General features: G+C 35.8%; 1 pseudogene; it reads left to right on the top strand.

Annotated features, from left to right (window-relative positions):
- Positions 1-511: 511 nt before the first annotated feature.
- On the top strand, positions 512-2734 carry LOC145660514 (tubulin beta chain pseudogene; annotated as a pseudogene).
- The last annotated feature ends 10382 nt before the right edge of the window (positions 2735-13116 follow it).

Below are 13116 nucleotides of genomic sequence, written 5' to 3'. Positions count from 1 at the left end.
TGAAAATAGGTTTTATTGTTGTCCAGTAGTGCATAGAACAATATAACGATTACTCATACAAACTGAAGGAACAAAGACACAAACTGAAGGAAAACCATTGACAGTTATGCAACGTAGAGGCTCACTGCAGTATCAAGACTCGGAGAGTTAAAATGTAACCCGATAAACAGCATTATGAACAAAGACATATATGCGTAGTGTAAAATTTTTCAAAATTAAATATTCTACAATAATACAATTTCTAGAATTTCTACTACATGGTGTTCTACGACTTGTAAAAATCATACTTCAAGATTTGTTTCTTTGAGAAGTAGGCCCTCTAGTGTCGTTATTGAATTTTACTAATACAAAATTATAGAAATCAACATCTCGATCACTCTGTTAATACGCTAAACGAAAAGAAAGAAATTTAATATTATTTTGCCTCAAAATATTCATTCACTTTATTTTGAATTTATAGTACAAGTCTTGTGCATTATGGAGTATCGCGACACCTAAGTTAGCAAGTTCTGATTTATTCACTTTGACTCTAAATCACGAAACTTCAGTCTGACACTTTTTTTTTTTAATTCGTCTTCACACACACACTTGTAAGACCACAAGGACATAGGTGACTTCTCCAAATGTCTGCATTACAATATATAACCCTATTTCGATTACTAAGCAAAGGAAGATAGTGTTTATTTTCCCTATCAACGTAAATGTAAGTTGCTCGTTTGTTGATGCGTTGCTAGGATTCTTCATTCAACAGCAGAACTTCACGATTGCAAAAAAGTGTATCATACCTGCAAGTTCTTATCCTTAAAAAAAGAAAAAATCGAACGCACATCTAATACATCTACAAAAATGAGGGAAATATGTCATCTTCAAGCTGGCCAATGTGGAAATAACGTTGGCGGAAAGTTTTGGGAAGTTATATGTGATGAACATGGAATTGATCCAACAGGCACATATCATGGTGATTCTGATTTACAACTAGAAAGAATCAATGTGTACTTTACTGAAGCAACGGGTGGAAAATATGTCCCTAGGGCTGTCTTAATTGATTTAGAACCAGGAACTATGGATTCAATTCGAAGTGGACCATTTGGACAAGTTTTTCGACCTGATAACTTCGTATTTGGGCAAAGTGGAGCTGGTAACAACTGGGCTAGAGGACATTATACAGAGGGTCTAGAAATAATTGATTCTGTTCTTGATGTTACGAGGAAAGAAGCTGAGTCGTGCGATTGTCTTCAAGGATTCCAATTGGTTCATTCCCTTGGTGGTGGAACAGGTGCTGGTTTGGGAACACAAATTCTTAATAAACTTGGTGAGGAATATCCAGACAGAATAAAATGCAATTTCTGTATTGTTCCTTCTCCGAAAGTATCAGATACTGTGGTCGAACCATATAATGCCACACTTTCAATCCACTTACTGGTCACAGGCGTAGATTATTCATTTTGTATTGACAACGAAGCATTGTACGATATATGTTTTAGAACACTGAAACTCACAACCCCTACTTATGGAGATCTAAACCATTTGATTTCTGCTACAATGTCAGGTGTCACAACTTGTCTAAGGTTTCCAGGTCAGCTGAATTCTGATCTTCGAAAATTGGCGGTAAATATGGTTCCAGAACCACGTTTGCATTTCTTTATTCCAGGATTCGCCCCTCTTACGTCTCGAGGAAGTCAACAATATCGTGCTATAACAGTTCCGGAAGTAGTGCAACAACTGTTTGACGCCAAGAATATGATGGCTGCTTGTGATCCTCGTCATGGGAAGTATATTACAGCTGGTGTATATTTTCGAGGTCGAATGTCCACTAAAGAAGTGGACGAACAGATGCTAAATATCAAAACAAAGAACAGCAGTTATTTCGTTGAATGGATACCGAATAATATGAAAGTAGCTATTTGTGATATCCCACCACGAGGTTTGAAGATAGCAGGAACTTTGATAGCAAACAACACATGTATTGTCGACTGTTTCAAACGAGTGGAGGAGCAGTTTAGGGCAATGTTTAAGAGGAAGGCGTTTCTACATTGGTATACGGGAGAAAGAATGGATGAGATGGAGTTCACAGAGGCGGACCAAGACTTAAATGATCTTGTATCAGAAATTATGCAGAAGCAGGAGATGACGTTAGAAGAGGAAGGAGAAGCTGAAGAGGAAGAAGAAGGATAAGATCATTACATATAAGAACAGCAAGAAAAGATTTATATAAATAAACACTGCATAGTGTTAGGTAAAATTAAGTTATCCATTGAATATCTGCTTCTATGATACAAAGGTTAATATTAAGTTCAGTGCGTAACTGTTAGAGCCTCTTGCTAGAACTATAAGGATGCAATCGTGCAGATATATGCTAGAGCGCAAACTTGAAATTGCTTTTTTGTTTCTTAGTATGTAACTGCTTATTTTTTATACTGCTTAATTTTTATTTTTTATATAGATTATTATTACTTTATATTATATCGAATACAAGAAAACAAATGGGGTGGGGGTTAAAAATATGTAAAAACAATTATAAAGTTATAATGGGGGTTTTCTTATAGTATACAATTAATTATACGTATTGTTATTGCTTTTAAGATATAGAGTTTAATTGTAACAAGATAAGGGATATATATACATTTAAAACGGAATATTTTCTTGACAATTTAATATATAATTAATATTGTTATTTTTTATTAGTAAGTTATTTTCTTTTTAATCTCTTATGCATATTTGAAATAAATACATATTTTATAAAATAAGTGCATAACTTTTTATTTAATTTGTAGTCTAATGAGTTATAAGAATAGTTTAGGTGCGGTGTGAGCTAAGCAGAATAAATTATAACGATGACGTGATACAGTTCATGAGGATTTTTGCTCAGTATAAGAAAAATTAATATTGGTATTAGAACAATAATTATAGAAATGATTTCCTTTCATTTTATTTTCATCCATAAGTCATACATGAAACTCGAAGGAAGACGAGCGTATGAATCGGTCACGTCAATAAATAGATACAAAGAAATAGCTATTACTAAAAGACAATAACGCTATGGTATTATATGAGACAAAATTACACTATACAATCTACAAGCTGAATTTAGCAGATAGGTATTCATCTACTGAATAAAAACAATTGTCCAATAGATATTCCTTTGTAAGTGATTTTAATACATTAATTGATTCAATGTTACGAATATCTTTAGGGAGTTTATTATATAATGTTGGACCTAAGTATATGGGACCGTTTTGAAACAATGATGTATGGTGATTTTGAATATGGAGATTTTCCCTATATGTAGTATTATGACAGTGAAAGTTTCCTTTATTGGCAAAGCATGTATTAAGTTTTTGGAGCGGGAAGATTAATAACTGTAAAGACATGGCAATGGTAATATTTTTAGTCTTATAAAAAGTTTATTACATGGTTCGTTTACTCTCGCATTCGCTAATACTCTAACAACCTTTTTTTGAATACGGAAGATTAATTTACTTCTTGAATCATTTCCTCAGAAGATAATGCCGTACATTAACAAAGATTGGAAGATACCAAAATAAATGCTTCTACAGCTACTTATATCCAAAATATTTTTAATAACCTTCAAGGCATAGGAAACTTCTAAGTTTTTGTGCTAACGACAATATGTGAGTATCTCCAAGTAAGGGTGTCACTTAAATGAAGACAAAATAATTTTGTTGAAAGTTCAGGGCCACCGATTTTTCTGTATTTACTTTTAAACCGTGCAAAGTAGACCATTTCTATAATTGATTGTTTATCTTTTTTATTTCCTGTTGCAATGTATCGTATTTTTCACCTGTAATGAGAATACTTGTATCATCTGGATATAAGGTTGACTCCCGTGAGTAAATATAGTTAGGACGATCATTAACGTATAGCAGAAAAAGCACAGGTCCCAAAACCGAGCCCTGTGGAACACCGCTTAAAACTGGGTTGGATTGTGACAAGAAATGACTATGGGATGACGTTTCTCTATCCGTGTATATTATTTCGACCGATTGAGTCCGGTTTTCCAGATAGGATTTTAACCAGTCATTTACTACTCCGCATAAACTTTTATTTTCTCAATTAGCATATTATGGGGTACTAAATCAAAAGCCTTTGACAAATCTAGAAAAATACCTAGACACTTCTTCCCATTATCCAATGCTTCCCGTACCTGTTCAATATAATTATATATTGCTGCAGTCGTTGATTTGTTCTCTTGAAATCCATGCTGCGACGTAGAAATAATGTGCTTGGAAAGAAAAGCAACAATTTGAATGGGTGAGTTGAAAAAGGTACATATTCCAAAAATATCACAAATTAAACTGCGATAGCCATTTTTTTCTTTGGACGTATCTACATCCATAGAGCAGAAAAAGAAACATATTTCACTATTGCAAATGAGCTTGCCAAAAATATGGAGATGCGATTGAGTTGAAGAAGGAACATATTCCAGGAGTATGTCCCTTCTTCAACTCAGCCGTGCTAGTGTCGGCGGCACTCGCCACAGCGCTAGTGCTCAGTTATGTGTTATGACTTAACAGGTGAGCTGTTGTTTAAGGTCATGCTGGTTATGTTTAAAGTGGAAAGTGAAGATCATTGCGAAAAGTAGTGTAGTGGAGCTAATTAGTGTTTCTTTGCTTTAACCTAGTAACAATGTCCGAAACAGATAGTGACAGTGGTGAACCAAGCTTTAAAAAGGATAGACTTAACAAAGAAAAACGTGTACGGAAAATGGAAAAGTTAGCAAGGCATCGAGGTGAGGAGTTTGTAACTTCAGCAGGCGTTCTTGTTCCAGCCAAAACAACCGGCCCAAGCTGTGAGAAAATGCATGGATAGTTTCTCTATTGAGGAAAAGGAGAACATTATTAAAACCCTATATAGTGGCAGACCTAAGAACGAGCAGGACACATTATTAGTGAGCCTAATTGAGAGGCATGAGATTGCAAGGCTCAGACCATCAAATCAAAACCCAAAGCAATACGAGTCCTCTTTCAAATAATTTGCCATGAAAGGGACGAGCAGAATTTAAGTATGTCGTAATGCGTACTTAAGCCTTCATGCGGTGTTACACAAAGTTGTTATTAGATTGACAAAGATTTTGGCTTCTTGGAAATTTCCTATTGACATGAGAAGTAAACAGGAACACCGTTCTAATGCTATTCCAGCCTCACATCTAGTTAAAACACATGAACATATTGATTAATTTTATAAATATGTTGCACATTATACGTCTACATCAACCATATATCTCGATGCTCAGCCTAATGCATGAACTTTTCATAGAAAAATGTCATGACTTGAAGAATGTAATTAAGTATGAGTTTCATTTAGAATATTTCAAGAAAAACTTTTGGTTACCGATTTGGCAGACCTCAGGTCGGTGTCTGCAGTACCTGTGAAGACCTGAAGATCAAAATTAAATCAAACACGCTTAATGACAATGAAAAACATGTAAATTTTATATTCAGTAATTTATATTTTGTAAATTAGTTTAATCACCGATCGGAGAGATTGCCTTCCCCCAGAAGAGGAAACTTTCTTATTTTATATATATAAATAAAACCCGTCCCAGAGTTTGAAGATCTTAAAAGTAGCTCTAAGTAGAGTATGACAACCCACCGCCCCCCAGAAGTCGGTCTTGGATCCGCCCCTGACCCAGACAGACACGTCCAAACGATTTCCGGACTCTGGGGCAAAAGTAAATCGCAGAGCCTAACGTATAGGTGAGGCTTCCATATCCAATGTGAATTAATTACTTTGTAGCAACTTATATTTCTTCATACCAATGACAGTGATATCCAGAAGGAACGCATTTAGCGGCATTAATAGGCCTAGGATACAGTATTAATAGAAATGTCTTACAAAACGACGGTTCATTACCTTTATGTAGTACGAGAAATGAATTAAATGACATCGTTTCAGATTTCCAAAATTGAACGCTTGTGTGTTAAGTATTCTGAAATGATGGTAAATTTTATTGAAACCCTCAACTGAAAACGTGAACAGAAGAAAGGAAATCCTCAATTGAAAACCTGAATTGAAGAACATCCCAAGTCCACCTGGAGTACTTTTGTGATTTTAGAAGAAAGACAAGAAGATTATACTTGGCATGCTATTCTGTTTAGCTGAAATTATTATATTATTATTTTAAGGTTTAGATTTGGACTTACGTATTATGCAAGTGAATAGCCCTTCAAACATAGATGCTAACATTAAAAAACAAACAAACAAACAAACGCAAAATACGATAAAAAAGAGTGGACTTGTGATGTTATGCAATTCAGGTCTTCAATTTGGAAAATTAAAATGGCAACACTTATGATGCAAAAGGTTCTATACAGTATAACCTCGACCTGGAGAAGTTTTTCCTGCCAAGTTGTTCTTACCACTAAAGTTGCAAATTTCATGTTTTTCAATTTTGAAATTTTAGTAGAACTTGAGATCTTTTCAGATTTCTATCGTTTTTCTGGCTGAATGTACGAGAAGTTGGCTTAATTTTTCACATTTATGTTTCTGATGGGATTTCCTCTATATCGATTAAGTAGATTGTTTAAATTTTGTATTTTTTGACCCTAAAAACTTTTATCAACCTGCCTTGTGACACTAAGCGTTAAGAACACATCTTTATAATTTGTGCTTCCTCTCGGTTGTGTGGTGAGTGTACGCGTCTTTGGCGCGGGAGGCTCGAGTTCAATTCCCAGTGGAACACATGTGGTTTGAATTCTGTTAAGCTCTCTACTGAAAGGGACACTAAACCTCAACCCAACAAACTAACAAATTATAATTCAAGTCTTGGTGTAAGAGAAATAAAATTAAATTATATCTAATAATGATAATATGTAATCATATTGAGAGTAATATACAGGATGGTTGTAAAGTCAGTACCTATTTGTAACAATGAATATTTCAAAAAGTAAACAACCTATCACAGTTTTATTTCCATTGAATACATTATTAGGGTGTACCATTTGGTTATTAAGATATATTTCAACATATGCACCCGCATTTTCCACACACGTCTGGAATCTTTTAGGAACAGAATCCATGGCTCTTCTTAGCATCTCAAATGGAATATTTGCAAACACTTCGCGGATATTTTGTTCAAGACTCAGGCACGTAGCCATGGGGGGTGGCCGGGGGTCCGGACCTTCCTTTGAAACCAAAAATGAAAAAAATAAGGAAGGATGAAACAAAATGAAAAGAGAAAAAGAAGAATCAGCATTAAAAATAGAAAACTACAGCAAGCTTTTGGTTGCTCTTTCTTATAAAGAGATTTTAATTACTTGCAATAAATACATGGTGGCAAACGAAGGTGATATCCTGGAAAAGTCAGGGAATTTGAAATGTCTAGAAAACTGACGGAATTCTTAGAATTTCTGCTACAAGTCAGGGAAATTTCAAGCTTAAGAAAGTATAGTGCCGTTGTGTCACAATGTGGACATTTTTTATCATAATTTTTCGTAATCTCTTTTCTGCAGTATCAAACATGTTATTTCAGAAACAGTTTTCTACTGCTCCTTTAACCTGTCATTTGGAACAGACAGTAGTTGATGAAATAATGAAAACAAAAAAATATGTGGAAAGAAAGTTCAGCTTGTTATTAAATTACTTACTAACATGTCCTCATTTTATTGCCCTAACAAACCAAAATATGTTGCCAGTAAAGTAGTTTAGATTGATCGAGCTCCTGGGTCTTCAGTATTTCATGTCACATCCCTTTCCCTCCGCATTACGAAATCCTTGCTAAACGAACCAATATATGTTCCAGTAAAATAGTTTAGAATGATCGAACCCCTGGTATGGTGACCACAGTATTTCTTGTCACGAACCCCTCCCCTTTACGAAATCCTGGCTACGTGCCTGCAAGACTGTTAATATTCCTTGATTTTAACTTGTACACTTGTTCCTTAGCCGAACCCCAAAGGAAGAGGTCGCGTGGGGTTAGATCAGGACTGCGTACAAGCCACTTTGTAGGTCTCCAGCGGCAATCAATCTACCAGGGAAATTGTCATCAAGCCATGCTCTCATTGGAATTGCGTAGTGGGGCGGAGCTCTATCTCGCATGGACAGCAATTACCTCTTATTTTTGAATCACAGGCCATACGTAGTTCGAAGCATCTCCAAGTATCATTTACCATTCATGGTGTTGCATAGCACGTATGGACTAATGAATCTAGTAGACGTCATTCCACACCAGACGGTTACCTTCAATCTTGATTGCATTTTTCCACCGTTACATTTGGATCGAAATGTGACCAATAATGACAATTGTGACAGTTCAGCGTTGCATTCCTACTTCGCTCCTGCCTCCACCATCTCTACACTTGCATCTATTGCTGTTTGGTTTCTCCTAATAGTAACGCATATATTGCCTGCAATTTTTCTCATAATGTTTTTTTTACCTCATAAGACACAGTATGTTAGGATCTTGCCCATTTGCTTTACGTATGGTGAGAGACTATTCAAAATATCCTATATCCTCTTAAAGAGAAATACAAATCAAACATTAATCCTACAAATAAGAAAACTAATACTAGATATTAGATCTTTCCTAGTGGCGATATAATATGGTAGCCGTAGCGAGATTTATATGATACGTATAAAAATGAAATGAAATCTTTGAGTTTTAAGTCCCACGATTATGCCGGTTAGGCTAAAGAAAACGGCGAAGATGAGAAATGAGTGAAATGGTGGAATGAAGAAAGTAGGAGGAAACGGGAGAACCTCGAGGAAACCCACGCACACGATGTTTGCCCACTACAAAGTTCATTTGGTGCCAGCTGGGATCAAACCAGGGATTCCAAGCACCAGAGGTAAACGCTCTACCACTGAGCCACCGCAGCCCCTATACATATTTCTAGACAATTATAAACGTGTCTAATCTGATTAAGTTTCTATATTTAGAAATAACGTTATTTAATGCTTTACTAATATGCTTCTTTTCGATAATAACAATTCATCTAGCATAATAGATTAAAGATATACAATTTTCTTTCAACCTCAGTGCGTATCGTTTAAAATAACAATTTTATTATATTGTATGTAAGATAAATTCAACTTATGTGAAACAATCTTTCGAAGAGTGCTGTCGATGATATACTTTGTAGTTCGTGTCTTGGTCCTGTAGGGTATCATAAGCAGTCCCTCACCTTTTCTAACTGCTCTATGTGACGCCACACGTTACAACTAGGGATGGCCACAAAGTTTCGGTTCCGGCGCGGAACCTGTTCTTAGCGATCCGGTTTTCAGAATCGGTTCTAGAACTAAATCCGAAAACCCGGTTCTAGAACCGGATCTTAGGAAGCGGTTCCAGACCTGGATCCAAAAACCCAGTTCCAGAACCGGATCTTAGGAATCGGTTCCAGACCTGGATCCGAAAACCAGGTTCCAGAACCAGATCTTAAGAACCGGTTCCAGACCTGGATCCGAAAAGTCCCAAAGACCCGTAAAGGAGACACTATGTTCACTTTCGAAACACTACAAAGAGGACCACGCGCTTGTGCCCTCACCACCCAGACTCGCTTGTGCCTCCCAGAAAAAAAATTTGGTCCACCAGTGGGTGTTTAGCTAAATAAGTTTGCCAGTTACCCAGTTTGTTTAGACAAATGAGACAAGCGGCCGCCGCCTGGACGTCTGCCTGCCTCTTCCAGCATTTCATCTAGCACACTGTTTACAGCCTGCCAGCAGCTCAGGTTTTATTTAGCATAAGGATGGCCACAAAGTTCAGGTTCCGGCGGAACCGGTTCTGCAAGGACCGGATCCGTTCAGAGCCGAAAACCGGTTCTACCAGGAACCGGTTCTGGCCATCCCTAGTTACGACAAAGGCCTTCTTTTAGGTGGTCATGGGCTGCATATAACTAATCCATACAGAGCTTCCGACAATCTCTGTTTTGTGAAGTAAGTTCATAATAGTGTCATCAGCATTCTTTGTGATGTTGCCTGGTTTCTACGAAGCAGCGATTTTATGACACTAGATTTTTTTTTTTTTTTTTTTTTTTTTGTGAGGTGCTGTTAAAGATTGATGTTAAGTTGACAATCGAGAAAAGATTCGAGTACACAATATTTTGATAGAGCTATTCCTGAAATATCGCCATTAAAATAGGCTTGAAAACATGCGCTATTACCAAGCGAGTGGAGGTAGCTATTTGAATTATCTTCTATACCCAATCGAAAGGTGTAATCTTTTCAAGAAAGCAACAAACGTTGAACTATTTTGAACGTTTTCTCTTTGCTACCACTCGAAAAAAATAAAATAAATAAATAAACGGGAATGCCTCATCCTTGCTAAAAAGAGAGACAACCATCTCTATCTCCTTGGAAGTGTATCATGTGACGAAAGGACACACCGAATATTTGTAATGGTATGAGTAAAATGTTAACCGTTTTCTTGTTTTACTTTGTTTCGCTAAGTGTTGTTTGTATTATACTTTGTGAAACGTCTGTCACTACGGACCTAGTAAGGTATTAATATAACAAACATGTGTAGTTTAGAGTTGAATGTGATTATGAACAGGCATTTCCATTATATCCGACAGCACGTAAATCTGAAACATGTATTAAGAATCAAATGAAAGTATCATGAGTTCGCGTAATTCAACATTTTATGCACAATCATGCACAAAAAACCAGACGAACAACAGCTGTTCCAACAGCAATTATCAGGCTTAAAATATTTTATAGAATTGGTTTCCAGGTGGCGTTAGTATACAAAGCTACAACAGCCCAAACTGGGGATGTGAACTGAAAAACGTTTATTCTTAATTATTCCAATATTATTACAAACTTTAAAGTTATAAGTTCCTCAGAATCATACAATATACAGCATAACTCTTGTTAAACGAATTGGGGAGTTTGATTTTTGCATTAGTTGTAGTTTTTTCACTAAATAAGGGTTGATAGAAGAAGTATGCACCACAAAAAGTGTTTCAGTAAGATACATAATTTAACACATTTTGTACTAAAACAGTAAATCTGAATCATTTTCAATTACACTTTTGAGAATTGTTGTTGTCTGAAAGCAGTGAATGTTATATGGAGACTGAATTACAATACATGATTAAATAAATTTGAAAATAATTATGAATTCTACTTCGGATCTTTTATATTCCCAATGAACTCAATTGAAGCTAGTAAATCAATATCGTATACTGTTATCATCCTTGTTTATATCATATTGATTAGTTGCCCCTTGTTAGTTCAAATGCTTAGAGAACGCATAAATAAAATGCACATTGGAGATGACAGAATTGACAAGTAGCACCCAGGATTTTGTAAAAAAAAAAAAAAAAAATTATTTGGTAAAGCATAAAAAACGGGATCTGGCCTGAGTTGCATTTAAACAAAACTGAACACTTACAAAATGAGTCAGATTGTGATAGTGAAAGGGTTGAAATTGGTATGAAGGAAAATAGCTATTAGGATTGGTTAATCTACTCGTACTTACTCACATGCCTCGGTGTTCCTTCCCTCATGGTTCCTTTTGATGAGTCGACGTCCTTCCATTCACAAATCTCCTAGATCTCTTCTTTCAAACAAGCGGTGATGCGGATGTATATTAACATCCAGCGCAACTCAAGTAGAGAAGCCAATGTACTTGCTGTGATTATCTCAACTTCAATTACACTGTATAATTACTCTGCGAATGGCGAGACATTGTCATAAGCAACTTTACAACGTTAGGGATAGTAAATGCTCTCAGACATTCCTAGAGCAAGGAATAACTTTTAGAAAACTGAAGACCGTAGCTCGCTGTTATGTGTTGCCTGGCCTCAAATCAAACTTCGAATACCCTTTCCAAAACTCTTCCAGTCCATTTTGTTTAACGTTTCTTCAGGGCCATTTCCTAGTTCATCGACAGTTTCTTCTGTGACGTTGAAAAGTGCAGACTACATAGATTAGCCATAGGTCAGGGGTGGATCCAGGACGGACTTCTGGGGGGGGAGGGCGATTGGTTATAATACTGCTTCTTGGAGCTAGTTTTAAGTGCTCCAGACTCTGGGATGGGTTTTATTTATATATATAAAATAAGAAAGTTCCCTCTTCTGGGGGGGAAGATCGCCCCCTGGATCCGCCCCTGGGTGAGGTGATGACAGGAATGCGGACAGGGAAACAATCTGTTCTTTTTATTAATTAAGGAACTACATATGTAAAAATAAGACGACAGACAAGAAAACTTCATTTTTGTCAAGTAAATGAATTTAGAAAAAATAATAAAGGATTGAAATACGACTTTCTCAGTGATTAAACGATGATGCTTTTCGATAATTAAATTTAAAATAAAATGCTCCAATGTTGGAAGTCATAATGTATGTAAATACATAATAAAATCATGTATCTTCACAATATTTTTAGTTAATTTGTAGACTACGTGATTGATTCTTACTCTTATACAACTCTTCTTCAATATATTTATTCCATTTTGCTATAATACTATTTTTCTTTGGTCTCGTTTGTTCTCTCGATTTTTAAAAATCTATCTTTCTCATTGTTCTCCTTTGCTTCTTTCCTTTTCTTCCCTTTACACTTTCTTGAACTTACCTTTTCCTTCAAATTCCCCTATGCCTTGACATTTACATCAATGGTAATGTGTTTGTACCTTCCTCGATTTATCATCGTAATTCAAGAAGATTTCGATCCAATCAAACATTATGAAGAAAATAAATAATCGGCAGTAATCTCCCACTTTCGAATTGATTCTAACGAATAACTGAAATGAATGGCCAACAAATCGCGGATTAAAACTGTTTTTTTTCTTCTTTTACAGATGGATTTTTTTTTTTTTTTTTTTTTTGTCAACCTCTGTTGTATGTAAATAGGTTTGAATGAAAATAGCTACGAAGCCATCAGATATGGTGCCCAAAGGTAGAATGTAACATTAAACAACCTAACGTTGGAGAGCGACCTTTCATAGTAAGTTAGAAATCTAAATATTGTCCCTTTTTATTGTATCTTTCATGATCACCATCGTTCAGAACGATTACATAAAAGCACGATGAGGTTTTGGGGGGTAGAAAACAAACATGACTGTGTATCTCATTTAATGAACTGAGTCGGACTGTTCTCTCTGTGACTAACTGAGGAGAAAAATATTGTAATGTTGACATTAGGTATGCAATTGAAAAG

Source organism: Thermobia domestica, chromosome 9, assembly GCF_964235325.1.
Source record: "Thermobia domestica chromosome 9, izTheDome1.hap1.1, whole genome shotgun sequence".
In the NCBI taxonomy this organism is placed as follows: domain Eukaryota; kingdom Metazoa; phylum Arthropoda; class Insecta; order Zygentoma; family Lepismatidae; genus Thermobia; species Thermobia domestica.
The sequence above is the reverse complement of the archived record's forward strand: the minus strand, read 5'-3'. Positions and strand labels throughout refer to the sequence as shown.